This window comes from Leuresthes tenuis, unplaced genomic scaffold (assembly GCF_036924035.1).
Source record: "Leuresthes tenuis unplaced genomic scaffold, fLeuTen1.0.hap1 SCAF_108, whole genome shotgun sequence".
In the NCBI taxonomy this organism is placed as follows: domain Eukaryota; kingdom Metazoa; phylum Chordata; class Actinopteri; order Atheriniformes; family Atherinopsidae; genus Leuresthes; species Leuresthes tenuis.
Window position 1 is genome coordinate 37,350 of NW_027325462.1, and position 24,377 is coordinate 61,726.

At 46.5% G+C, this 24,377-nt stretch overlaps 16 non-coding genes and 2 pseudogenes across 16 annotated transcripts; 6 read left to right on the forward strand and 12 right to left on the reverse strand.

Annotated features, from left to right (window-relative positions):
- The first annotated feature begins 133 nt into the window (after positions 1–133).
- LOC140287087 (U5 spliceosomal RNA) lies at positions 134–247 on the forward strand. The gene has a single exon (XR_011911448.1). It is a non-coding gene; the product is annotated as a U5 spliceosomal RNA (small nuclear RNA).
- Positions 248–1,659: 1,412 nt separating this feature from the next.
- LOC140287047 (U1 spliceosomal RNA) lies at positions 1,660–1,823 on the reverse strand. The gene has a single exon (XR_011911418.1). It is a non-coding gene; the product is annotated as a U1 spliceosomal RNA (small nuclear RNA).
- A 594-nt stretch (positions 1,824–2,417) lies between these two features.
- On the reverse strand, positions 2,418–2,581 carry LOC140287092 (U1 spliceosomal RNA). Its single transcript, XR_011911453.1, has one exon. It is a non-coding gene; the product is annotated as a U1 spliceosomal RNA (small nuclear RNA).
- Positions 2,582–3,173: 592 nt separating this feature from the next.
- On the reverse strand, positions 3,174–3,337 carry LOC140287051 (U1 spliceosomal RNA). The gene has a single exon (XR_011911421.1). It is a non-coding gene; the product is annotated as a U1 spliceosomal RNA (small nuclear RNA).
- Positions 3,338–3,942: 605 nt separating this feature from the next.
- On the reverse strand, positions 3,943–4,106 carry LOC140287055 (U1 spliceosomal RNA). The gene has a single exon (XR_011911424.1). It is a non-coding gene; the product is annotated as a U1 spliceosomal RNA (small nuclear RNA).
- Positions 4,107–4,696: 590 nt separating this feature from the next.
- Positions 4,697–4,860, reverse strand: LOC140287044 (U1 spliceosomal RNA). Its single transcript, XR_011911415.1, has one exon. It is a non-coding gene; the product is annotated as a U1 spliceosomal RNA (small nuclear RNA).
- A 593-nt stretch (positions 4,861–5,453) lies between these two features.
- On the reverse strand, positions 5,454–5,617 carry LOC140287037 (U1 spliceosomal RNA). The gene has a single exon (XR_011911410.1). It is a non-coding gene; the product is annotated as a U1 spliceosomal RNA (small nuclear RNA).
- A 608-nt stretch (positions 5,618–6,225) lies between these two features.
- LOC140287067 (U1 spliceosomal RNA) lies at positions 6,226–6,389 on the reverse strand. Its single transcript, XR_011911435.1, has one exon. It is a non-coding gene; the product is annotated as a U1 spliceosomal RNA (small nuclear RNA).
- Positions 6,390–6,792: 403 nt separating this feature from the next.
- On the reverse strand, positions 6,793–6,921 carry LOC140287054 (U1 spliceosomal RNA; annotated as a pseudogene).
- A 599-nt stretch (positions 6,922–7,520) lies between these two features.
- On the reverse strand, positions 7,521–7,684 carry LOC140287052 (U1 spliceosomal RNA). The gene has a single exon (XR_011911422.1). It is a non-coding gene; the product is annotated as a U1 spliceosomal RNA (small nuclear RNA).
- Positions 7,685–8,293: 609 nt separating this feature from the next.
- Positions 8,294–8,457, reverse strand: LOC140287045 (U1 spliceosomal RNA). The gene has a single exon (XR_011911416.1). It is a non-coding gene; the product is annotated as a U1 spliceosomal RNA (small nuclear RNA).
- A 600-nt stretch (positions 8,458–9,057) lies between these two features.
- On the reverse strand, positions 9,058–9,221 carry LOC140287053 (U1 spliceosomal RNA). The gene has a single exon (XR_011911423.1). It is a non-coding gene; the product is annotated as a U1 spliceosomal RNA (small nuclear RNA).
- A 604-nt stretch (positions 9,222–9,825) lies between these two features.
- On the reverse strand, positions 9,826–9,989 carry LOC140287048 (U1 spliceosomal RNA). Its single transcript, XR_011911419.1, has one exon. It is a non-coding gene; the product is annotated as a U1 spliceosomal RNA (small nuclear RNA).
- A 739-nt stretch (positions 9,990–10,728) lies between these two features.
- On the forward strand, positions 10,729–10,842 carry LOC140287084 (U5 spliceosomal RNA). Its single transcript, XR_011911445.1, has one exon. It is a non-coding gene; the product is annotated as a U5 spliceosomal RNA (small nuclear RNA).
- A 267-nt stretch (positions 10,843–11,109) lies between these two features.
- On the forward strand, positions 11,110–11,300 carry LOC140287059 (U2 spliceosomal RNA). The gene has a single exon (XR_011911428.1). It is a non-coding gene; the product is annotated as a U2 spliceosomal RNA (small nuclear RNA).
- Positions 11,301–11,709: 409 nt separating this feature from the next.
- On the forward strand, positions 11,710–11,823 carry LOC140287085 (U5 spliceosomal RNA). The gene has a single exon (XR_011911446.1). It is a non-coding gene; the product is annotated as a U5 spliceosomal RNA (small nuclear RNA).
- Positions 11,824–12,090: 267 nt separating this feature from the next.
- Positions 12,091–12,281, forward strand: LOC140287065 (U2 spliceosomal RNA). Its single transcript, XR_011911433.1, has one exon. It is a non-coding gene; the product is annotated as a U2 spliceosomal RNA (small nuclear RNA).
- Positions 12,282–12,667: 386 nt separating this feature from the next.
- LOC140287043 (U5 spliceosomal RNA) lies at positions 12,668–12,758 on the forward strand (annotated as a pseudogene).
- Positions 12,759–24,377: the final 11,619 nt, after the last annotated feature.

The window sequence follows — 24,377 nt, forward strand, 5'->3', positions numbered from 1 at the left end:
TAGGGCCCGATTGTTCCTACTTGGTCAGCCGAGGAGCAAGGGGGAGCAAGCGTCTCAACCAAGCAAAGCTCACCATGGGGACGGTGGCTATGCCAACTGGCCTGGTGCCCTGCTCCCGCAGTGACGGATAATCGTACTTTGGTTTCTCTTCATAACGTACAAGTCTTTCGCCTTTTACTAAAGACTTCCGTGGAGAGCAGCACTAATGAGTTGTTTCTATTTTTGGATGGCTTTACCTTTGCGGGCTAAGTCTTTTCTGTTTGTGCAAAAGAAAATCATGTTGCTGTGCAGAGTGACTTCTCGGAGTAGAGTAGAGCCAAGTAGATTCTTATTTGTTGTTTCTCTATCTTTTGGTTAAGACTATGATTGCCTTCTCTGTGTCATTGATTTTGTGCATGCTTTGGCATTAAGAACCTGTGCTTAAGAGGTATTTTTGTGCTTGATTAAAGTTTTCCAACTATATTGTAGTTAAAATTCTTTATCAAAATGTTTTTGGTTGTTTTTGCTTTCTTGCTCATTGCAGGTTGAAATACTGCAATGGCATTTGGAATTGCACCTGGAGGGTCCCCATCCAACAATGGCAAGACCCCCAGGGCTTCTAGGGCCTGAAACATCTCCCACCCATGATTGTCTTGGAGAAAAACAGAGGCTACATCCACTACCAAGGACAGCCGAAACTCTGCCGTGTGGGGAGCATGGGCATCTGTTGGACGCCTGCACAAAGGTATTTTGTCGCAAATGTAGAGAAATTGGTCACACCATCGAAGAGTGTACGAATGGCAGAAAGTGCAATCTCTGTGGAGAATAAAACCACCTCTTCAGAGATTGCCCAAAATCTTTTGCAAACAAGTTGAAATCCCTAAAAATACAGGAAGGAGGTGGAAATGGAGGGCAGTCAGAGGCAGTTGATGAGCTATTTAAAACAGCTAGGCTGGGAAATTCAAATTTACCACCAAAACCCCTGAATGGTGGACAGCAGTCAGGTGAGGCAGAAGACGGGGAGGGGCCTGCAGAAGCCCCACAAATGGAAAGCTCCTTTTAGGTTGAGGAAAGGCAAGGCAAGTTTATTTGTAGAGCACAATTCGTAAACAAAATTTACAGCTACATAAAATCACAAGAAGGCCAATAAAATAATTCCATAAAAGATAGAAAATAACTAATTAATTAAATTAAAAGCGAAGAGTGCAAATAAAATACTTTCAGTTGTCATGTGCAAAGCTAAATAGAACTGTTTTAAAGTCTATTCTCTGAGCGACAGAAAGCTAGTGCAGAGACCTGAGCACTGGACTAATATGGTGATATTTTCTGGTTCTGGTCAGGACTGAATGAACTGCTCTCCATCATTAGAGGCTTAAACTTTGATTAAAAGTAACCTATAAAAACAATAGTTTGGCTTCTAATGACTGAAACAAAACCCAGAAGAGTGGTGCGACAGTGAAGCTCTGGAGCACCTTTGAAGAAGCACCTTTAGCAGCAGTAAGATGGTTTCCTGTGTGACGTTAGCAGTCTCTTTATCGGCTATCATATAGCAGCATTTGGCAAACCTTCAGCGTACCTTATTAATCATCCATTTTAAAAATGGCAAGGTGTTATAAAACAGTGACACAAGGTCAAAAAAGGGTAATGTAGATCAGAAATATTCATGTTAAACAGCCAAATCAGGGGAAAGCGCGAACGCAGTCCCCCACTACCAGAAATTTTGCAGTCGAGATTCCCACATTTGGGGAATTCGCAAGGGTCAGTACAGTCGGTGTGCAATGACTGAGCCTCGCCTTGAGTGAACCACCTTCTTGATCATGGTGTCTCTGCTGCCAGGTAAGTATGAGTTGGAAATGTCAGAGGCTGATACCTCTTTCCCAGGTGCCTCACTCGGCCGGACGGTGCTGCAACTTCAACTGTCTGGTGTGCCATGCCAGCAGCAGCAGCTACCCCGGAACTAAAACGTTTGCAGATTAAAACAGTAAGGCTTTTCATTATCTTTCTGATCACTTCTTCTTTTAAACAACCAAGGAACTTTCAGCACAAATGTATTTCTTTCCCCTCCTCCACATCTCTAAAGCCACACCCACCCACACTGGGAAATTTCTCAGTTGAGGCAAACCCTCACGGCTGAGCGGCTGCATATCTCCAGTGCTGCAGCATTTGGCAAACCTTGCTAAACATCCACTTCAGTGGTCACATGTCCTCTTTTTTCATTTTGTTCCTCCCCACCTCTAAGGCAATGCCCACCTGCCTGGGGTGACTGTATGACCTCACCTGACAACTGCGCAGCTGCATATCTGTTGTGTAGACATGCTGCAGCATTCAGCGTACCTTACTAAACATCCATTTTAAAGATGGAAGGTGTTGCTAAAACAGTGACACAAGGTCATAAAAGGGTAATGTAGACCAGAAATATTCATGTTAAACAGCCAAATCAGGGGAAAGCGCGAACGCAGTCCCCCACTAGCAGAAATTATGCAGTCGAGATTCCCACATTTGGGGAATTCGCAAGGGTCAGTACAGTCGGTGTGCAATGACTGAGCCTCGCCTTGAGTGAACCACCTTCTTGATCATGGTGTCTCTGCTGCCAGGTAAGTATGAGTTGGAAATGTCAGAGGCTGATACCTCTTTCCCAGGTGCCTCACTCGGCCGGACGGTGCTGCAACTTCAACTGTCTGGTGTGCCAGCAGCAGCTACCCCGAAACTAAAACCTTTGCAGATTAAAACAGTAAGGCTTTTCATTATCTTTCTGATCACTTCTTCTTTTAAACAACCAAGGAACTTGCAGCACAAACGTATCTCTTTCCCCTCCTCCCCATCTCTAAAGCCCCACCCACCCACACTGGGAAATTTCTCAGTTGAGGCAAACCCTCACGGCTGCATATCTCCAGTGCAGACATGCTGCAGCATTTGGCAAACCTTGCTAAACATCCACTTCAGTGGTCACATGTCCTCTTTTTTTCATTTTGTTCCTCCCCATCTCTAAGGCAATGCCCACCTGCCTGGGGTGACTGCACTGTATGACCTCACCTGACAACTGCGCAGCTGCATATCTGTTGTGTAGACATGCTGCAGCATTCAGCGTACCTTACTAAACATCCATTTTAAAGATGGCAGGTGTTGCTAAAACAGTGACACAAGGTCATAAAAGGGTAATGTAGACCAGAAATATTCATGTTAAACAGCCAAATCAGAGGAAAGCGCGAACGCAGTCCCCCACTACCAGAAATTATGCAGTCGAGATTCCCACATTTGGGGAATTCGCAAGGGTCAGTACAGTCGGTGTGCAATGACTGAGCCTCGCCTTGAGTGAACCACCTTCTTGATCATGGTGTCTCTGCTGCCAGGTAAGTATGAGTTGGAAATGTCAGAGGCTGATACCTCTTTCCCAGGTGCCTCACTCGGCCGGACGGTGCTGCAACTTCAACTGTCTGGTGTGCCATGCCAGCAGCAGCAGCTACCCCGGAACTAAAACGTTTGCAGATTAAAAGAGTAAGGCTTTTCATTATCTTTCTGATCACTTCTTATTTTAAACAACCAAGGAACTTTCAGCACAAATGTATTTCTTTCCCCTCCTCCCCATCTCTAAAGCCACACCCACCCACACTGGGAAATTTCTCAGTTGAGGCAAACCCTCACGGCTGAGCGGCTGCATATCTCCAGTGCAAACATGCTGCAGCATTTGGCAAACCTTGCTAAACATCCACTTCAGTGGTCACATGTCCTCTTTTTTCATTTTGTTCCTCCCCATCTCTAAGGCAATGCCCACCTGCCTGGGGTGACTGCACTGTATGACCTCACCTGACTGCGCAGCTGCATATCTGTTGTGTAGACATGCTGCAGCATTCAGCGTACCTTACTAAACATCCATTTTAAAGTCGGCATGGTGTTGTTAAAACAGTGACACAAGGTCAAAAACAGGAATTTTAGATGAGATATACTGATGTTAAACAGCCAAATCAAGGGAAAGCGCGAACGCAGTCCCCCACTACCAGAAATTATGCAGTCGAGATTCCCACATTTGGGGAATTCGCAAGGGTCAGTACAGTCGGTGTGCAATGACTGAGCCTCGCCTTGAGTGAACCACCTTCTTGATCATGGTGTCTCTCCTGCCAGGTAAGTATGAGTTGGAAATGTCAGAGGCTGATACTTCTTTCCCAGGTGCCTCACTCGGCCGGACGGTGCTGCAACTTCAACTGTCTGGTGTGCCATGCCAGCAGCAGCAGCTACCCCGGAACTAAAACGTTTGCAGATTAAAACAGTAAGGCTTTTCATTATCTTTCTGATAACTTCTTCTTTTAAACAACCAAGGAACTTGCAGCACAAATGTCTTTCTTTCCCCTCCTCCCCACCTCTAAAGCCACACCCACACTGGGAAATTTCTCAGTTGAGGCAAACCCTCACGGCTGAGCGGCTGCATATCTCCAGTGCTGCAGCATTTGGCAAACCTTGCTAAACATCCACTTCAGTGGTCACATGTCCTCTTTTTTCATTTTGTTCCTCCCCACCTCTAAGGCAATGCCCACCTGCCTGGGGTGACTGTATGACCTCACCTGACAACTGCGCAGCTGCATATCTGTTGTGTAGACATGCTGCAGCATTCAGCGTACCTTACTAAACATCCCTTTTAAAGATGGCAGGTGTTGCTAAAACAGTGACACAAGGTCATAAAAGGGTAATGTAGACCAGAAATATTCATGTTAAACAGCCAAATCAGGGGAAAGCGCGAACGCAGTCCCCCACTAGCAGAAATTATGCAGTCGAGATTCCCACATTTGGGGAATTCGCAAGGGTCAGTACAGTCGGTGTGCAATGACTGAGCCTCGCCTTGAGTGAACCACCTTCTTGATCATGGTGTCTCTGCTGCCAGGTAAGTATGAGTTGGAAATGTCAGAGGCTGATACCTCTTTCCCAGGTGCCTCACTCGGCCGGACGGTGCTGCAACTTCAACTGTCTGGTGTGCCAGCAGCAGCTACCCCGAAACTAAAACCTTTGCAGATTAAAACAGTAAGGCTTTTCATTATCTTTCTGATCACTTCTTCTTTTAAACAACCAAGGAACTTGCAGCACAAACGTATCTCTTTCCCCTCCTCCCCATCTCTAAAGCCACACCCACCCACACTGGGAAATTTCTCAGTTGAGGCAAACCCTCACGGCTGCATATCTCCAGTGCAGACATGCTGCAGCATTTGGCAAACCTTGCTAAACATCCACTTCAGTGGTCACATGTCCTCTTTTTTTCATTTTGTTCCTCCCCATCTCTAAGGCAATGCCCACCTGCCTGGGGTGACTGCACTGTATGACCTCACCTGACAACTGCGCAGCTGCATATCTGTTGTGTAGACATGCTGCAGCATTCAGCGTACCTTACTAAACATCCATTTTAAAGACGGCAAGGTGTTGCTAAAACAGTGACACAAGGTCAAAAAAGGGTGATGTAGACCAGAAATATTTATGTTAAACAGCCAAATCAGGGGAAAGCGCAAACGCAGTCCCCCACTACCAGAAATTATGCAGTCGAGATTCCCACATTTGGGGAATTCGCAAGGGTCAGTACAGTCGGTGTGCAATGACTGAGCCTCGCCTTGAGTGAACCACCTTCTTGATCATGGTGTCCCTCCTGCCAGGTAAGTATGAGTTGGAAATGTCAGAGGCTGATACCTCTTTCCCAGGTGCCTCACTCGGCCAGACGGTGCTGCAACTTCAACTGTCTGGTGTGCCATGCCAGCAGCAGCAGCTACCCCGAAACTAAAACGTTTGCAGATTAAAACAGTAAGGCTTTTCATTATCTTTCTGATCACTTCTTCTTTTAAACAACCAAGGAACTTGCAGCACAAATGTATTTCTTTCCCCTCCTCCCCATCTCTAAAGCCACACCCACCCACACTGGGAAATTTCTCAGTTGAGGCAAACCCTCACGGCTGAGCGGCTGCATATCTCCAGTGCAAACATGCTGCAGCATTTGGCAAACCTTGCTAAACATCCACTTCAGTGGTCACATGTCGTCTTTTTTCATTTTGTTCCTCCCCATCTCTAAGGCAATGCCCACCTGCCTGGGGTGACTGCACTGTATGACCTCACCTGACAACTGCGCAGCTGCATATCTGTTGTGCAGACATGCTGCAGCATTCAGCGTAACTTACTAAACATCCATTTTAAAGACGGTAAGGTGTTGTTAAAACAGTGACACAAGGTCAAAAACGGGAATTTTAGATGAGATATACTGATGTTAAACAGCCAAATCAGGGGAAAGCGCGAACACAGTCCCCCACTACCAGAAATTATGCAGTCGAGATTCCCACATTTGGGGAATTCGCAAGGGTCAGTACAGTCGGTGTGCAATGACTGAGCCTCGCCTTGAGTGAACCACCTTCTTGATCATGGTGTCTCTCCTGCCAGGTAAGTATGAGTTGGAAATGTCAGAGGCTGATACCTCTTTCCCAGGTGCCTCACTCGGCCGGACGGTGCTGCAACTTCAACTGTCTGGTGTGCCATGCCAGCAGCAGCAGCTACCCCGAAACTAAAATGTTTACAGATTAAAAGAGTAAGGCTTTTCATTATCTTTATGATCACTTCTTCTTTTAAACAACCAAGGAACTTTCAGCACAAATGTATTTCTTTCCCCTCCTCCCCATCTCTAAAGCCACACCCACACTGGGAAATTTTTGTTGAGGCAAACCCTCACGGCTGGGCAGCTGCATATCTCCAGTGCAGACATGCTGCAGCATTTGGCAAACCTTGCTAAACATCCTCTTCAGTGGTCACATGTCCTCTTTTTTTCATTTTGTTCCTCCCCATCTCTAAGGCAATGCCTTATGCAGTCGAGATTCCCACATTTGGGGAATTCGCAAGGGTCAGTACAGTCGGTGTGCAATGACTGAGCCTCGCCTTGAGTGAACCACCTTCTTGATCATGGTGTCTCTCCTGCCAGGTAAGTATGAGTTGGAAATGTCAGAGGCTGATACCTCTTTCCCAGGTGCCTCACTCGGCCGGACGGTGCTGCAACTTCAACTGTCTGGTGTGCCATGCCAGCAGCAGCAGCTACCCCGGCACTAAAACGTTCGCAGATTAAACAGTAAGGCTTTTCATTATCTTTCTGATCACTTCTTCTTTTAAACAACCAAGGAACTTGCAGCACAAATGTATTTCTTTCCCTTCCTCCCCATCTCTAAAGCCACACCCACCCACACTGGGAAATTTCTTAGTTGAGGCAAACCCTCACGGCTGCATATCTCCAGTGCAAACATGCTGCAGCATTTGGCAAACCTTGCTAAACATCCACTTCAGTGGTCACATGTCCTCTTTTTTCATTTTGTTCCTCCCCATCTCTAAGGCAATGCCCACCTGCCTGGGGTGACTGCACTGTATGACCTCACATGACAACTGCGCAGCTGCATATCTGTTGTGTAGACATGCTGCAGCATTCAGCGTACCTTACTAAACATCCATTTTAAAGACGGCAAGGTGTTGTTAAAACAGTGACACAAGATCAAAAACGGGAATTTTAGATGAGATATACAGATGTTAAACAGCCAAATCAAGGGAAAGCGCGAACGCAGTCCCCCACTACCAGAAATTATGCAGTCGAGATTCCCACATTTGGGGAATTTGCAAGGGTCATTACAGTCGGTGTGCAATGACTGAGCCTCACCTTGAGTGAACCACCTTCTTGATCATGGTGTCTCTCCTGCCAGGTAAGTATGAGTTGGAAATGTCAGAGGCTGATACCTCTTTCCCAGGTGCCTCACTCGGCCGGACGGTGCTGCAACTTCAACTGTCTGGTGTGCCATGCCAGCAGCAGCAGCTACCCCGAAACTAAAATGTTTGCAGATTAAAACAGTAAGGCTTTTCATTATCTTTCTGATCACTTCTTCTTTTAAACAACCAAGGAACTTGCAGCACAAATGTATTTCTTTCCCCTCCTCCCCATCTCTAAAGCCACACCCATCCACACTGGGAAATTTCTCAGTTGAGGCAAACCCTCACGGCTGGGCAGCTGCCTATCTCCAGTGCAGACATGCTGCAGCATTTGGCAAACCTTGCTAAACATCCACTTCAGTGGTCACATGTCCTCTTTTTTTCATTCTGTTCCTCCCCATCTCTAAGGCAATGCCCACCTGCCTGGGGTGACTGCACTGTATGACCTCACCTGACAACTGCGCAGCTGCATATCTGTTGTATAGACATGCTGCAGCATTCAGCATACCTTACTAAACATCCATTTTAAAGATGGCAAGGTGTTGTTAAAACAGTGACACAAGGTAAAAAAAGGGTAATGTAGACCAGAAATATTCATGTTAAACAGCCAAATCAGGGGAAAGCGCGAACGCAGTCCCCCACTACCAGAAATTATGCAGTCGAGATTCCCACATTTGGGGAATTCGCAAGGGTCAGTACAGTCGGTGTGCAATGACTGAGCCTCACCTTGAGTGAACCACCTTCTTGATCATGGTGTCTTTCCTGCCAGGTAAGTATGAGTTGGAAATGTCAGAGGCTGATACCTCTTTCCCAGGTGCCTCACTCGGCCGGACGGTGCTGCAACTTCAACTGTCTGGTGTGCCATGCCAGCAGCAGCAGCTACCCCGAAACTAAAACGTTTGCAGATTAAAACAGTAAGGCTTTTCATTATCTTTCTGATCACTTCTTCTTTTAAACAACCAAGGAACTTGCAGCACAAACGTATCTCTTTCCCCTCCTCCCCATCTCTAAAGCCACACCCACCCACACTGGGAAATTTCTCAGTTGAGGCAAACCCTCACGGCTGCATATCTCCAGTGCAGACATGCTGCAGCATTTGGCAAACCTTGCTAAACATCCACTTCAGTGGTCACATGTCCTCTTTTTTCATTTTGTTCCTCCCCATCTCTAAGGCAATGCCCACCTGCCTGGGGTGACTGCACTGTATGATTTCACCTGACAACTGCGCAGCTGCATATCTGTTGTGTAGACATGCTGCAGCATTCAGCGTACCTTACTAAACATCCATTTTAAAGACGGCAAGGTGTTGCTAAAACAGTGACACAAGGTCAAAAAAGGGTGATGTAGACCAGAAATATTTATGTTAAACAGCCAAATCAGGGGAAAGCGTGAAGGCAGTCCCCCACTACCAGAAATTATGCAGTCGAGATTCCCACATTTGGGGAATTCGCAAGGGTCAGTACAGTCGGTGTGCAATGACTGAGTCTCGCCTTGAGTGAACCACCTTCTTGATCATGGTGTCTCTCCTGCCAGGTAAGTATGAGTTGGAAATGTCAGAGGCTGATACCTCTTTCCCAGGTGCCTCACTCGGCCGGACGGTGCTGCAACTTCAACTGTCTGGTGTGCCATGCCAGCAGCAGCAGCTACCCCGAAACTAAAACGTTTGCAGATTAAAACAGTAAGGCTTTTCATTATCTTTCTGTTCATTTCTTCTTTTAAACGACCAAGGAACTTGCAGCACAAATGTATTTCTTTCCCCTCCTCCCCATCTCTAAAGCCACACCCACACTGGGAAATTTCTCAGTTGAGGCAAACCCTCACGGCTGAGCGGCTGCATATCTCCAGTGCAGACATGCTGCAGCATTTGGCAAACCTTGCTAAACATCCACTTCAGTGGTCACATGTCCACTTTTTTCATTTTGTTCCTCCCCATCTCTAAGGCAATGTCCACCTGCCTGGGGTGACTGCACTGTATGACCTCACCTGACAACTGCGCAGCTGCATATCTGTTGTGTCGACATGCTGCAGCACTCAGCGTACCTTACTAAACATCCATTTTAAAGATGGCAAGGTGTTGTTAAAACAGTGACACAAGGTCAAAAAAGGGTAATGTAGACCAGAAACATTCATGTTAAACAGCCAAATCAGGTGAAAGCGCGAACGCAGTCCCCCACTACCAGAAATTATGCAGTCGAGATTCCCACATTTGGGGAATTCGCAAGGGTCAGTACAGTCGGTGTGCAATGACTGAGCCTCGCCTTGAGTGAACCACCTTCTTGATCATGGTATCTCTCCTGCCAGGTAAGTATGAGTTGGAAATGTCAGAGGCTGATACCTCTTTCCCAGGTGCCTCACTCAGCCGGACGGTGCTGCAACTTCAACTGTCTGGTGTGCCATGCCAGCAGCAGCAGCTACCCCGAAACTAAAATGTTTGCAGATTAAAACAGTAAGGCTTTTCATTATCTTTCTGATCACTTCTTCTTTTAAACAACCAAGGAACTTGCAGCACAAATGTATTTCTTTCCCCTCCTCCCCATCTCTAAAGCCACACCCATCCACACTTGGAAATTTCTCAGTTGAGGCAAACCCTCACGGCTGGGCAGCTGCATATCTCCAGTGCAGACATGCTGCAGCATTTGGCAAACCTTGCTAAAGATCCACTTCAGTGGTCACATGTCCTCTTTTTTCATTTTGTTCCTCCCCATCTCTAAGGCAATGCCCACTTGCCTAGAGTGACTGCACTGTATGACCTCACCTGACAACTGCCGAGCCGAGTGCGGGCTAACCGGGAGAATTGCTTGAAAGAAACGCGACACCGAATGAGCGCTCAGAACAAAGCCTCAATACGGTGTTTCCCGTGGTGTTTGTGGCTGCCTTGTCTTTTGCACAGAGTAAAAGACAAGGCAGCCATCGAATAGGGCCCGATTGTTCCTACTTGGTCAGCCGAGGAGCAAGGGGGAGCAAGCGTCTCAACCAAGCAAAGCTCACCATGGGGAAGGTGGCTATGCCAACTGGCCTGGTGCCCTGCTCCCGCAGTGACGGATAATCGTACTCTGGTTTCTCTTCATAACGTACAAGTCTTTTGCCTTTTACTAAAGACTTCCGTGGAGAGCAGCACTAATGAGTTGTTTCTATTTTTGGCAGGCTTTACCTTTGCGGGTGAAGCCCTTTCTGTCTGTGCAAAAGAAATCTTGTTCCTGTGCAGAGTGACTTACCTGAGTAGAGTCGCCTTACTTGTTGTGACTGTGCCGATGTTGCTTTAATGGTGCTCGCGGGAGTGCAAAGTTATACCATTTAAAAGGGTGCTCAGTGCAGCGGGTGGGCGGAGGTGCAAAGTGACTCTCTGGCCACCTATGGCCATAAAAAGAACACCGCGACAAGTGCGCATTGTGCCAGGAAGGGCACTCGGACGTGAACCAGTGGACAGTTATCGCTTCTCGGCCTTTTGGCTAAGATCAAGTGTAGTATCTGTTCTTATCAGTTTAATATCTGATATGTCCTCTATACGAGGACTACATATTAAATGGATTTTTAGGAACAGGAGTTGAAAAAGGAGCTTGCTCCGTTCACTCCAAGCATCGACCCGGTACTGCAGTGCCGCTGGGAACGGTGCGCTCTTCTCTGCTCTTGTGAAAAAGCAAACAGTGGTGCAAGATTGAAGTGTCAGGGAGCCCAAGATGAAATTTTCTTTTAGTCTGCTGAGAAAAGGGAGTGAATGCGAGGCAGACCTTAACACGGCTCTGGGAGCGAGCCGAGTGCGGGCTAACCGGGAGAATTGCTTGAAAGAAACGCGACACCGAATGAGCGCTCAGAACAAAGCCTCAATACGGTGTTTCCCGTGGTGTTTGTGGCTGCCTTGTCTTTTGCACAGAGTAAAAGACATGGCAGCCATCGAATAGGGCCCGATTGTTCCTAATTGGTCAGCCGAGGAGCAAGGGGGAGCAAGCGTCTCAACCAAGAAAAGCTCACCATGGGGAAGGTGGCTATGCCAACTGGCCTGGTGCCCTGCTCCCGCAGTGACGGATAATCGTACTCTGGTTTCTCTTCATAACGTACAAGTCTTTTGCCTTTTACTAAAGACTTCCGTGGAGAGCAGCACTAATGAGTTGTTTCTATTTTTGGCAGGCTTTACCTTTGCGGGTGAAGCCCTTTCTGTCTGTGCAAAAGAAATCTTGTTCCTGTGCAGAGTGACTTACCTGAGTAGAGTCGCCTTACTTGTTGTGACTGTGCCGATGTTGCTTGAATGGTGCTCGCGGGAGTGCAAAGTTATACCATTTAAAAGGGTGCTCAGTGCAGCGGGTGGGCGGAGGTGCAAAGTGACTCTCTGGCCACCTATGGCCATAAAAAGAACACCGCGACAAGTGCGCATTGTGCCAGGAAGGGCCCTCGGACGTGAACCAGTGGACAGTTATCGCTTCTCGGCCTTTTGGCTAAGATCAAGTGTAGTATCTGTTCTTATCAGTTTAATATCTCATATGTCCTCTATATGAGGACTACATATTAAATGGATTTTTAGGAACAGGAGTTGAAAAAGGAGCTTGCTCCGTTCACTCCAAGCATCGACCCGGTACTGCAGTGCCGCTGGGAACGGTGCGCTCTTCTCTGCTCTTGTGAAAAAGCAAACAGTGGTGCAGGATGGAAGTTTCTTTTAGTCTGCTGAGAAAAGGGAGTGAATGCGAGGCAGACTTTAACACGGCTCTGGGAGCGAGCCGAGTGCGGGCTAACCGAGAGAATTGCTTGAAAGAAACGCGACACCGAATGAGCGCTCAGAACAAAGCCTCAATACGGTGTTTCCCGTGGTGTTTGTGGCTGCCTTGTCTTTTGCACAGAGTAAAAGACAATGCAGCCATCGAATAGGGCCCGATTGTTCCTACTTGGTCAGCCGAGGAGCAAGGGGGAGCAAGCATCTCAACCAAGCAAAGCTCACCATGGGGAAGGTGGCTATGCCAACTGGCCTGGTGCCCTGCTCCCGCAGTGATGGATAATCGTACTCTGGTTTCTCTTCATAACGTACAAGTCTTTTGCCTTTTTCTAAAGACTTCCGTGGAGAGCAGCACTAATGCAGTGTTTCTCAATTCCGGTCCTCATGACCCACTGCCCTGCATGTTTTCAATGTTTCCCTCCTCCACCAAACCTGATTCAAATGAATGACTCCTTATCAGGCCACTGCAGAGCTTGATGATGAGCTTTCGAGGTTGTTGATGTTGCTTGACACAAAGTCTAAAAAAGGTAATGTAGACCAGAAATATTATATAAAATATGTTAAACAGCCAAATCAGGGGAAAGCGCGAACACAGTCCCCCACTACCAGAAATTAAATTGCGGAGGCGGCCGCAGCCTCGCCGGCTGGGGAAAGGCTCATGGCAGATGGAGATGTCCCAGGGAAGAGCAACGTAGAAGGAGCGGCAGACCCATCGGACTTGGGAGGTGATCGTGAAGGTGTGAGTGTTATGGTGAGCTTTGGAGACTGTCTGCCGCTGATAGGATCCTGGGCAGATTGTGCGGCGAGTTCGGAGGAGGAGACCGTGGAGATGGTGATGGCAGCGATCGGTGGAGTGAGGAGGCAGAGGGTCTCTTCAAGTGAGGACTACACAGAGTCCTCAGCTGAAGCGGTCCGTGCTGAAACACAGGTGAAGGGAAGAAGGAGGAGGAAGAAACAGCGAGAGGGTGCCGTTCAGTCGATGGACAGTGCGTGTGAAGGAGAGGTGCCTTCGACTTCACCAGGACATTCGGGGTCATTGGGTGTGGACTTGGGGCCGAAGGGTTCCTGCAGGGGGTCTGATGTAATGGAGGGGGTACCTGTGGCCTCCGAGAGGCATCAAGGAGTAAGCGGGGGTGCGGAAGGGGAGGGCGGAGCCTCCGTGGGCACCCAAGATGGTGCGAGGGCTGATGACATAGATGGGGGGACTGGGCCAGTGGAGGGGGGGGCTGTTTCACCCCTGAGCTCGTCACGCTCTGTTTTTGAGGCCAGGTCGCCCAGCAGTGTGGCCTACCTTGAGGAGTGCGAGGTCTACGGATCGGGGGGGTCTGTGGGGAGTGGTTCCGAGGGCCTACTGGGAGAGAAAGAGAAGGCCTGAAAGGGACCTTTACAGTTTTAACAGTCAATGTGAGGGGGATGAGAGATAAGGGGAAGAGGGGGGGGATTTTTCATTATTTGGCCCAGGTCCCTTTCCAGGTTTCTTTTTTACAGGAGGTTCATTTAAGGGATGGGGAAGATGTAAGGGTCTTCTCTGATGGATGGAAGAGGGGGATTTCAAGGTGGGGGGTGGGAGGGGTTCACTCTTGTGGGGTGGGTATTTTATTTGGGGATAGGGATTTTCATGTGTCGGGGAGTTTTTCTTTGGTACAGGGGAGGGTACTAGTGGTTGATGCGGACTGGAGGGGGGTCTAATTTCGGTTCATCACTGTTTATGCCCCAGCAGAACCACAGGGACGGAGGGATCTTTTTTTGGCGTTGCCTGATGTTTGTGTTACCAACAGGGTTTTGGTTGTGGGGGGGGGATTTTAATGTCTCTTTTGAAGGCATTGGGGATTTTAGTTTGCCTTATTTGAGGGATGTAGTGATGGACTTTAATTTACAGGATAGTTTCAGGGTGGTGGATAAGTCAGGGGAGGGATTCACGTGGTCAAATTCTAGGGGTTCACGCAGTAGGATAGATTTTGTTTTTTTGCCAAATGTGGTGGAGGTGAAAGATGCTGCAGTGTCGCCCCTCTGGTTCACAGATCACGGCCAACTCCTGGTGACCTTTGAGGTGGAGGCACCCTTTTTTGGGAGGGGGTTTTGGAGGCTAAATTGTGAAATCTTGAAGGAAAAGGCTTTCCGGAAAAGTTTTTCTTTCCATTACGGGGTGTGGGAACAGCTTAAGCCTTGTTTCGGATCAGTGGTGGACTGGTGGGAGGGGGTAAAACACAATACTCGCCTATTGGCGATCTCATATAGCACAGTGAGAGCACGGGAGAGGAGAAGAGAGTTTGTGCACTTACAGAGGAGACTACAATTTTTGGTGACAGCAGGGAATAAGGGGGAGACGTTGGATAGGGAGGCAGTTGAAGCGGTAAAGGGTAAGTTAGGGATTTATTTTAGGGAGAGGGCTAGGGTGTTTTTATTTCGGTGTAGAAAGGAGAAGTTTGAGTTGGGGGAACGCTGCAGTGCTTACTTTTTCAAGCAGGTTAAGACAGCCCAGGCAAGGGTATGTATCCCGCAGCTGCGTGGGAAAGGTGGGGGTTCTGTGAAAGACCCACTGGAGGTGATGGAGGTAGCTTCTCTGTTTTTTGGGGAAGTTTTTGGGGAGGGGGCTGTGGGTGAGGATGGCCTGGGAAGGTTTTTAGGGTCTCTGCAGAGAAGGGTTCCTGGAGATATAGTTGAGGGGATGGAGGGCCCGGTGACCATGGCAGAGGTGGAGGAGGCCATGAAGGGGCTGCCATCAGGCAAGGTGCCTGGGATTGATGGGCTGTCCAAGGAATTTTTTTTGGTTTTTTGGGGGATTTTGAGGAGGGATGTGTGGGAGGTGGTTAAATCTGTTTTGGAAGGGAGGGGCTTAGGGAAAACAATGAGGGAGGGGGTCAGGGGAGCGAATGGAAAGCTATAGGCCGATCACGTTACTCTGTGTGGACTACAAAATTGTGGCTCGAGTCCTAGTTGGTCGTCTTCGGAAGGCTCTACCTCATGTAATCCATGAGGATCAGACGTGTGGGGTGGAGGGAAGGCTAATACAGTGGAATCTGGGATTGGTGATGGACTGTATTCACTGGGTGGAGGAGCGGGGGATCAATATGAGTTTGGTGGGGTTAGATATGGAGAAAGCGTTTGACAGGGTGAACCACAGGTTTCTTTTTGCAGTTTTGGAGAGGATGGGATTCGGGCCCCGTTTCATAGAGTGGTTGGAGATCATGTACAAGGAGCAGGGTTATGGTGAACGGGCACTTGGGTACAGTGGTGGCACAGAGAACTGGGGTGAGGCAGGGATGCCCACTCTCCCCGCTGCTCTTTGTGGCTTACATGGAGCCGCTGGGTTCGGTGGTGCGGGGGGACCCGGGTGTGGTGGGTCTGCACCTTCCTGGAGCAGGTCCAGACAAGTTGACAGTGATGCAGTATGCGGATGACATGACCTTTTTTTTGACAACAGAGAGGTCGGTCACACGGCTGTTGGAAGTGGTGGAGCGTTTTTCGATAGTGTCGGGGGCCAAGGTGAACTTAGGGAAGTCCACCATTAAGTTTTTTGAACCATGGGCTGGTAGGGTGGGAGGCCTAGCTGGTCTGCCCCAGTGCCAGGGCCCAGTGAGAGTCCTGGGGGTAGAGTTTCAGGGAGAGGGGAGTGCAGAATTAAATTGGGGAAGGCGTCTGGCTGCAGCCCGTTCGCGGATGGGGCTGTGGAAATCCCGGCAACTTTCCTTAAGTGGTAGAGTGCTGGTTTTGAAGGCTGATATTTTACCATTTTTGTTATACCTAGCGTATGTTTTTCCTTTACCTCCTCAATATAGGAGAAGTTTCACGAGAGATGTTTTTTCCTTTGTATGGGGGGGGTATGAATATGTGAGAAGGGAGTGGATGTACCAGGAAGTTCGGATGGGAGGGAGGGGTGTGCCGGACATCCCACTTAAGTTGGATGTGGTTTTCTTTTCCTTTTTGTGCGGGTCTGTGCAACAGACAAGTGGCCATCATTTTCAGGCACTTTTGCTGTTTTGGTTGTCATTCCCCTTCAGGAGATTGGTGTCATGGGACAATAGAAAGCCAAAGGGGGATGTCTTACCCCCGTATTATAGGCAGGTGGTATGCTGGGGGAAAAAGCACCCAGAGTGTCAGGAGGGGGACCTGTGCTTCAGTCACCGGCGCCTGTACAGGGCTCTGGTGGAAAAAAGGGGGCTGGTGGGGGTGTATGGGGTGGGGCAACAAGGGTGGGTTTTCAGCAGAAAGGTCTCACAAACAGGGCGAGGGATATAAATTGGCTCGCCTTACACAGGAGGTTGCCAGTCAGGGAAGTTTTAAATAGACACGGGTTGACACGGGGGAGTTTGTGCCCAAGGGAGGGGTGTGGGGCTGATGAGACAATTGAGCATGTGTTTTGGGAATGTGGGTTTGCAACAAAAGTGTGGGTTGAGTTGGTTCTTTTTTTTCCAAGATTGGGGTCTTTAAAGTATGACATGATAATGCTGGGCTTGGGTTTAAGGGGGAAAGGTAGGGAGGGTTTTCTGTTATGGTTGGTTCTGTCTATGGGAAAGGTGGCGCTGTGGGATGCAAGGACGGCGTTGATTAAAAACAATGTGGACTGGCAGGTGGGAAGGGTGGTGGCAAGGGTGAGGGCAGAGATTGGATGCATGAGAAGAATGGAGGAGGAAAAGTACGGGTATCACGCTGCAAGAGAGCGATGGAAGACTTTATTTTCATGAGCGGGTAGTGTTTCTTTGTGGTTGTTTCTTATGTTTGTATGGTTTTTGTGTCGGACATGTAAAGCATTACTTTGACTGTTTTGTCGCACATTCACACCTTGCAGCTGAACACCTCCTATCCCACTTATGATCATGTGCGGTTTGATTTTCGAAAAGTTTCTTTCATGTTTTCTAGCAATTATTGATGGACATTTAGACCTTCTTGGACCTGAACACCACCTCTCCCGATTTTGATTATGTATGGACCGGCATTTTTACCTTTTCTAACACATTTTTCAGCAATTATGGTTGGAGATTCACACCTACTCACAGCCGAACAACTCCGCTACCGCATTTGATGGTGTATAGTCGGGCATTCTCACCCTTTCTCATCAGCTTTTTGCAAATTATGATCTGACATTCACACCTACTTGCAGTAAAACAGCTCTGCTCCCGCTTTTGATTATGTATGGTTGGATATTCGAACCTTTTCTTAACTGCTTTTTACAAACTTTGGTTGGACGTTCACACCTTCTTGTAGCCGAACACATGCACTCCTGCTTTTGATGATGTATGGTTGGGCATTCACACCTTTTTTTTACCCATTTTTCAGGTATTATGGGTGGACATTCACACCTTCTTGCAGCTGAACACCTCCTCTCCCACTTATGATCATGTGTGGTTTGATTTTCGAAAATTTTCTTTCATGTTTTCTAGCAATTATTGATGGACATTTAGACCTTCTTGCAGCTGAACACCACCTCTCCCGATTTTGATTATGTATGGACCGGCATTTTTACCTTTTCTAACACATTAACACACCGTATTGAGGCTTTGTTCTGACCGCTCATTCGGTGTCGCGTTTCTTTCAAGCAATTCTCCCGGTTAGCCCGCACTCGGCTCGCTCCCAGAGCCGTGTTAAAGTCTACTTCGCATTCACTCTCTTTTCTCAGCAGACTCTTGGGATTTTATCTATAAAATGAATTCCTTCACTCAAACTATGTTAAAACTGCTTTGTCCTTCATATTTACCATGTCTAGAAAGATTTAAACAAAAAAAAAACAACGTTGTACTTTGCAGTAAAAGAAAGAGCAAATCTAAAGTTTCAGGAATCCGAGAATAAGCTTACTTTCATGAGTTCTTCACGATTTCGGATTTTGCTATAAAATGAATTCCTTCACTCAAACTAAATTAAAACTGCTAAACCGCTAATCTGTTACATGTAAGGCAGATGTCAAATTCACCGAAATAGGATCTAAGGGTATTCGGCCAATCGAGCTGTAGCAGCTTTGGTAAAAGAGTATAAGTTGAAGAGTTTGTGAATAAAGGTGTGCGCACACATAGTGAGCTGTAGGAAAATAGGCAGGGAGCAATGCCGGCTGGGGTATATGTTCTTGTATGTTGTCTGACTGTTTGATTTGAATGTGTTGTGTAAGTGTCCTGTTGAATGTTACATGTTTGGGCTTTGACACGCTTCACTGTGGTTGTTAACTGTGTGGTGTGTCCTGAAATGTTATATGTTTGGGCTGTGTGACATGCTTAATGCTTGTCAGTAGCTACCCACTTATTCATATATAGCAACTGACAACATAAGAAGTCTGGACATACTTTGATAGTAGTTGTAGAAGTATCCTTATTGATAATAGATAAACTAATTCATAGTGATAGAACAGTAGATGAACAGGTGCCTGCACATGTCTCACGAAAATAAAATGGGTGTATGATTGCTGACGGCAGAGCAATACTGCCAAACTTATGAGTTCTTGTGGCAAACTTGATTCAGTGTCTTGACGTGTATACGCTGTTTCGCTGACTTGATTGTCACAAGAAACAAAGTGTGTTTGATAAGATCCGACCATTTTATTACGGGAGGATCAGTATGTATGGATTCTGATGTGACTGATAAACCCATTCGTATCGTAAGCATAATCTAATACGTGAGACAACGTCCTGGCACACAATCAAAAAAAAAAAAGAGAGAGCGGTTTTGCGTCCCCACAGTCCATAATGTAGAAAAGAGAGAAAAAAGCCTTTCTGATTTGGTGTGTGTGCTCACAGTGCAGAGTGTAGAGAAAAGAGAGAAAAGAAAGCCGTTTTGGTGTCACAGGTGTTGTGACTTACACACACACATTTCTGAATTGAGAAAGGAAATTATTTTAGAGGAAGCACTAGAGTTTAGATCCCACATTTGTTGATAGGCATTCATTTATTTCTTCACTTCTGATGAAGTTTCAACAATAAACAACAAACTTTGTATTATGAGAAAGAACCAGACTCATTCTTCAGGAATCCGAAAATAAGCTCTATTTTACGAGTTATGCACAAATTCGGATTCTCCTATAAAACGAATTCCTTAACTCTAACCAAGTTAAGACTGCTTTGTCCTTCATATTTATTCTTGTCTAATCAAGTTTCAACGATAAACAACGTTGTACTTTGTAGAATGAGAAAGAACTTCTTCAGCAATAAGCATCTCTCGACATATGATGAAATACAGATTTTGCTATAAAATTAATTCCTTCTATCAGCCTGACTTAAAATTGTTTGTCCTCCTTATTTATCCACTTCAAATCAAGTTTCAACAATTAAAAAAATGTTGTAGTTTGAGAAAAAACAACTTAATCTTAAGCAATCAGTAGGGTAAGAAAGGGTAAGAAAAGGTGCAAATGCCAACCATACATCAATAAAAGGTGGAGCGGAAGTATTCGGCTGCAAGTAGGTGCGAATGCCTGACAATGTATGATCAAAAGAGGGAGCGGAGGTTTTCGGCTGCAAGGTCTGAATGTCCAACCATAATTTGTAAAAACCGGGGAAGAAAAGGCTCGAAAGCCCGACTATACACCATCAAAAGCGGGAGCGGAGGTGTTCGGCTGCAAGTAGGTGTGAATGTTCGACCATAATTTGTAAAAAGCGGGTAAGAAAAGGTTCGAATGCCCGACTATATATTAACCAAAGCAGGAGGAGAGGTCTTCGGGTAAGAGTGGGTGAGAATTTACAACCATAATCTATAAAATGCGGTGAAAAAAAAGGTGTGAATACCCCATAGAACACTAAAAGGTAGAGCGGAAGTGTTCGGCTGCAAGAAGGTGTGAATGTCTGACCATAGTTTGTAAAAAGCGGGTAAGAAAAGGTTCGAATGCCCGAACATACACCATCTTCTTCCGCTGTAAGAAGGTGTGAATGTCCGACCATAGTTGGCAAAAAGCAGGTAAGAAAAGGTTAAAATACCCGATTGTACACAATCAATAGCGGGAGCAGAGTTGTTCCGCTACTAAAAGGTGTGAAAGTCCGACCATGGTTTGTAAAAAGCGGGTAAGAAAAGGTGCGAATGCCCGACAATGTATGATCAAAAGAGGGAGCGGAGGTTTTCGGCATAAACAAGGTCTGAATGTCCATCCATATTTTGTAAAAATCTGGGAAGAAAAGGCTCGAAAGCCCGACTATACACCATCAACAGCTGGAGCGGAGGTGTTCAGCTGCAAGAAGGTCTGAATGTCCATCAATAATTGCTAGAAAACATGGAAGAGAATTTTCGAATATCAAACTGCACATGATCATAAGCGGGAGAGGAGGTGTTCAAATGCAAGAAGGTGTGAATGTCCACCCATAATTACTGCAAAATGGGTAAGAAAAGGTACGAATGCCCAACCATACATGATCCTAACAGGGAGCGGAGGTGTTTGGCTGCGACAAGGTGTGTATGCCCACCCATAATTAATGAAAAGCGGGCAACAAGTAGGTTTGAATACCCATCATCAAAAGCAGGAGTGGATGTGTTCGGCTACAAGAAGGTTTGAATGTCTGACCATAGTTTGTAAAAAGCGGGTAAGAAAAGGTTCGAATGCCCGAACATACACCATCAAAGGAGGGAGCGGAGGTGTTCCGCTGTAAGAAGGTGTGAATGTCCAACCATAATTGGCAAAAAGCAGGTAAGAAAAGGTTAAAATACCCTATTGTACACAATCAATAGCGGGAGCAGAGTTGTTCCGCTACTAAAAGGTGTGAAAGTCCGACCATGAATTGTAAAAAGTGGGTAAGAAAAGGTGCGAATGCCCTACAATGTATGATCAAAAGAGGGAGCGGAGGTTTTCGGCTGAAAGAAGGTCTGAATGTCCATCCATAATTTGTAAAAATCGGGGAAGAAAAGGCTCGAAAGCCCGACTATACACCATCAACAGCTGGAGCGGAGGTGTTCAGCTGCAAGAAGGTCTGAATGTCCATCAATAATTTCTAGAAAACATGGAAGAGAATTTTCGAATATCAAACCGCACATGATCATAAGCGGGAGAGGATGTGTTAAAATGCAAAAAGGTGTGAATGTCCACCCATAATTACTGCAAAATGGGTAAGAAAAGGTACGAATGCCCAACCATACATCATCAAAAGCAGGAGTGGATGTGTTCGGCTACAAGAAGGTTTTAATGTCCGACCATAGTTTGTAAAAAGCGGGTAAGAAAAGGTTAGAATGCCCGAACATACACCATTAAAAGAGGGAGCGGAGGTGTTCCACTGTAAGAAGGTGTGAATGTCTGACCATAGTTGGTAAAAAGCGGGTAAGAAAAGGTGAAAATACCCGACTGTACACAATCAATAGCGGGAGCGGAGTTGTTCGGCTACTAAAAGGTGTGAAAGTCCAGCCCTGGTTTGTAAAAAGCGGGAAAGAGAAGGTGCGAATGCCCGACAATGTATGATCAAAAGAGGGAGCGGAGGTTTTCGGCTGCAAGAAGGTCTGAATGTCCAACAATAATTTTGTAAAAACCGGGGAAGAAAAGGCTCGAAAGCCCGACTATACATCATCAAAAGCGGGAGCGGAGGTGTTCAGCTGCAAGAAAGTCTGAATGTCCATCAATAATTGCTAGAAAACATGAAAGAAAATTTTCGAATATCAAACCACACATCATCATAAGCGGGAGAGGAGGTGTTCAGCTGCAAGAAGGTGTGAATGTCCGACCATAGTTTTTAAAAAATGGGTAAGAAAAGGTGCGAATGCTCAACCATACATCATCAAAAGCAGGAGTGGATGTGTTCGGCTAAAAGAAGGTTTGAATGTCCGACCATAGTTCGTAAAATGCGGGTAAGAAAAGGTTCGAATGCCCGAACATACACCATCAAAAGAGGGAGCGGAGGTGTTCCGCTGTAAGACGGTGTGAATGTCCAACAATAGTTGGTAAAAAGCGGGTAAGAAAAGGTTAAAATACCCGACTGTACACAATCAATAGCGGGAGCGGAGTTGTTCGGCTACAAGAAGGTGTGAAAGTCCGACCATGGTTTGTAAAAAGCGGGTAAGAAAAGGTTCGTATGCCCGAATATATACCATCAAAAGCGGAAGCGGAGGTGTTCGGCTGCAAGAAGGTGTGAACGTCCGACCAAAGTTTGTAAAAAGCAGTGAAGAAAAGTTTCGAATATCCAACCAAACATAATCAAAAGCGGGAGCAGAGCTGTTCGACTGCAAGTAGGTGTGAATGTCAGATCATAATTTGCAAAAAGCTGATGAGAAAGGTTGAGAATGCCCGACTATACACCATCAAATGCGGGAGCGGAAGTGTTCGGCTGTGAGTAGGTGTGAATGTCAAACCATAATTGCTGAAAAATGTGTTAGAAAAGACTAGAATGCCGGACCATACATCATCAAAAGCGGGAATAGTGGTGTTCGGCTGCAAGTAGGTGTGAATGTCCAGCCATAATTACTCACAAACCGGTAAGAAAAGGTATTATTGCCAGACCATACATTATCAAAACAGGGAGCGGAGGTGGTTCAGCTGCAAAGTGTGAATGTCTGACTAAAGTTTATAAAAAGCGGGTAAGACAAGGTGCGAATGCCTGACAATGTATGATCAAATGAGGGAGCGGAGGTTTTCGGCTGCAAGGTCTGAATGTACAACCATAATTTGTAAAAACCGGGGAAGAAAAGGCTCGAAAGCCCGACTATACACCATCAAAAGCGGGAGCGGAGGTGTTCGGCTGCAAGTAGGTGTGAATGTTCGACCATAATTTGTAAAAAGCGGGTAAGAAAAGGTTTGAATGCCCGACTATATATTAACAAAAGCAGGAGGAGAAGTCTTCGGATAAGAGTGGGTGAGAATTTCCAACCATAATCAATAAAATGCGGTGAAAAAAAAGGTGTGAATACCCCATAGAACACTAAAAGGTGGAGCAGAAGTGTTCGGCTGCAAGAAGGTGTGACTGTTCGACTATATTTATTGAAAAGCAGGTGAAGCAAGGTCTGAATGCCCAACCTTACATCATCAAAAACGAGATCAGAGGTGTTTGGCTGCAAGAAGGCCATAGTTTGCCAAAAGCGGGTAAGCTGCGAATGACCGACTAAACATCAACAAAAGTGGGGGCGGAGGTCTTCGGATGCAAGTGGGTGTGAATATCCCACCATACAAGTATGGTGGAGAGGAAGCTGTGAATGGCCGACCATAATAAAAAGCGGGTGAGAAAAGGTGCGAATGTCCAATCATACATGATCAAAACAGGGAGTGGAGGTGTTTGGCTGCGACAAGGTGTGTATGTCCACCCATAATTAATGAAAAGCGGGCAACAAGTAGGTTTGAATACCCATCATCAAAAGCAGGAGTGGATGTGTTCGGCTACAAGAAGGTTTGAATGTCTGACCATAGTTTGTAAAAAGCGGGTAAGAAAAGGTTCGAGTGCCCGAACATACACCATCAAAAGAGGGAGCGGAGGTGTTCCGCTGTAAGAAGGTGTGAATGTCCAACAATAGTTGGTAAAAAGCGGGTAAGAAAAGGTTAAAATACCCGACTGTACACAATCAATAGCGGGAGCGGAGTTGTTCGGCTACAAGAAGGTGTGAAAGTCCGACCATTGTTTGTAAAAAGCGGGTAAGAAAAGGTGTGAATGCCCGACAATGTATGATCAAAAGAGGGAGTGGAGGTTTTCGGCTGCAAGAAAGTCTGAATGTCCAACCATAATTTGTAAAAACCGGGGAAGAAAAGGCTCGAAAGCCCGACTATACACCATCAAAAGTGGGAGCGGAGGTGTTCAGCTTCAAGACGGTCTGAATGTCCATCAATAATTGCTAGAAAACATGAAAGAAAATTTTCGAATATCAAACTGCACATGATCATAAGCAGGAGAGGAGGTGTTCAGTTTCAAGAAGGTGTGAATGTCTACCCATAATTACTGAAAAATGGGTAAGAAAAGGTGCGAATGCCTAACCATACATCATCAAAAGAGGGAGCGGAGGTGTTCCGCTGTAAGACGGTGTGAATGTCCGACCATAGATGGTAAAAAGCGGGTAAGAAAAGGTTAAATTACCCCACTGTACACAATCAAAAGAGGGAGCGGAGTTGTTCAGCTAAGAGAAG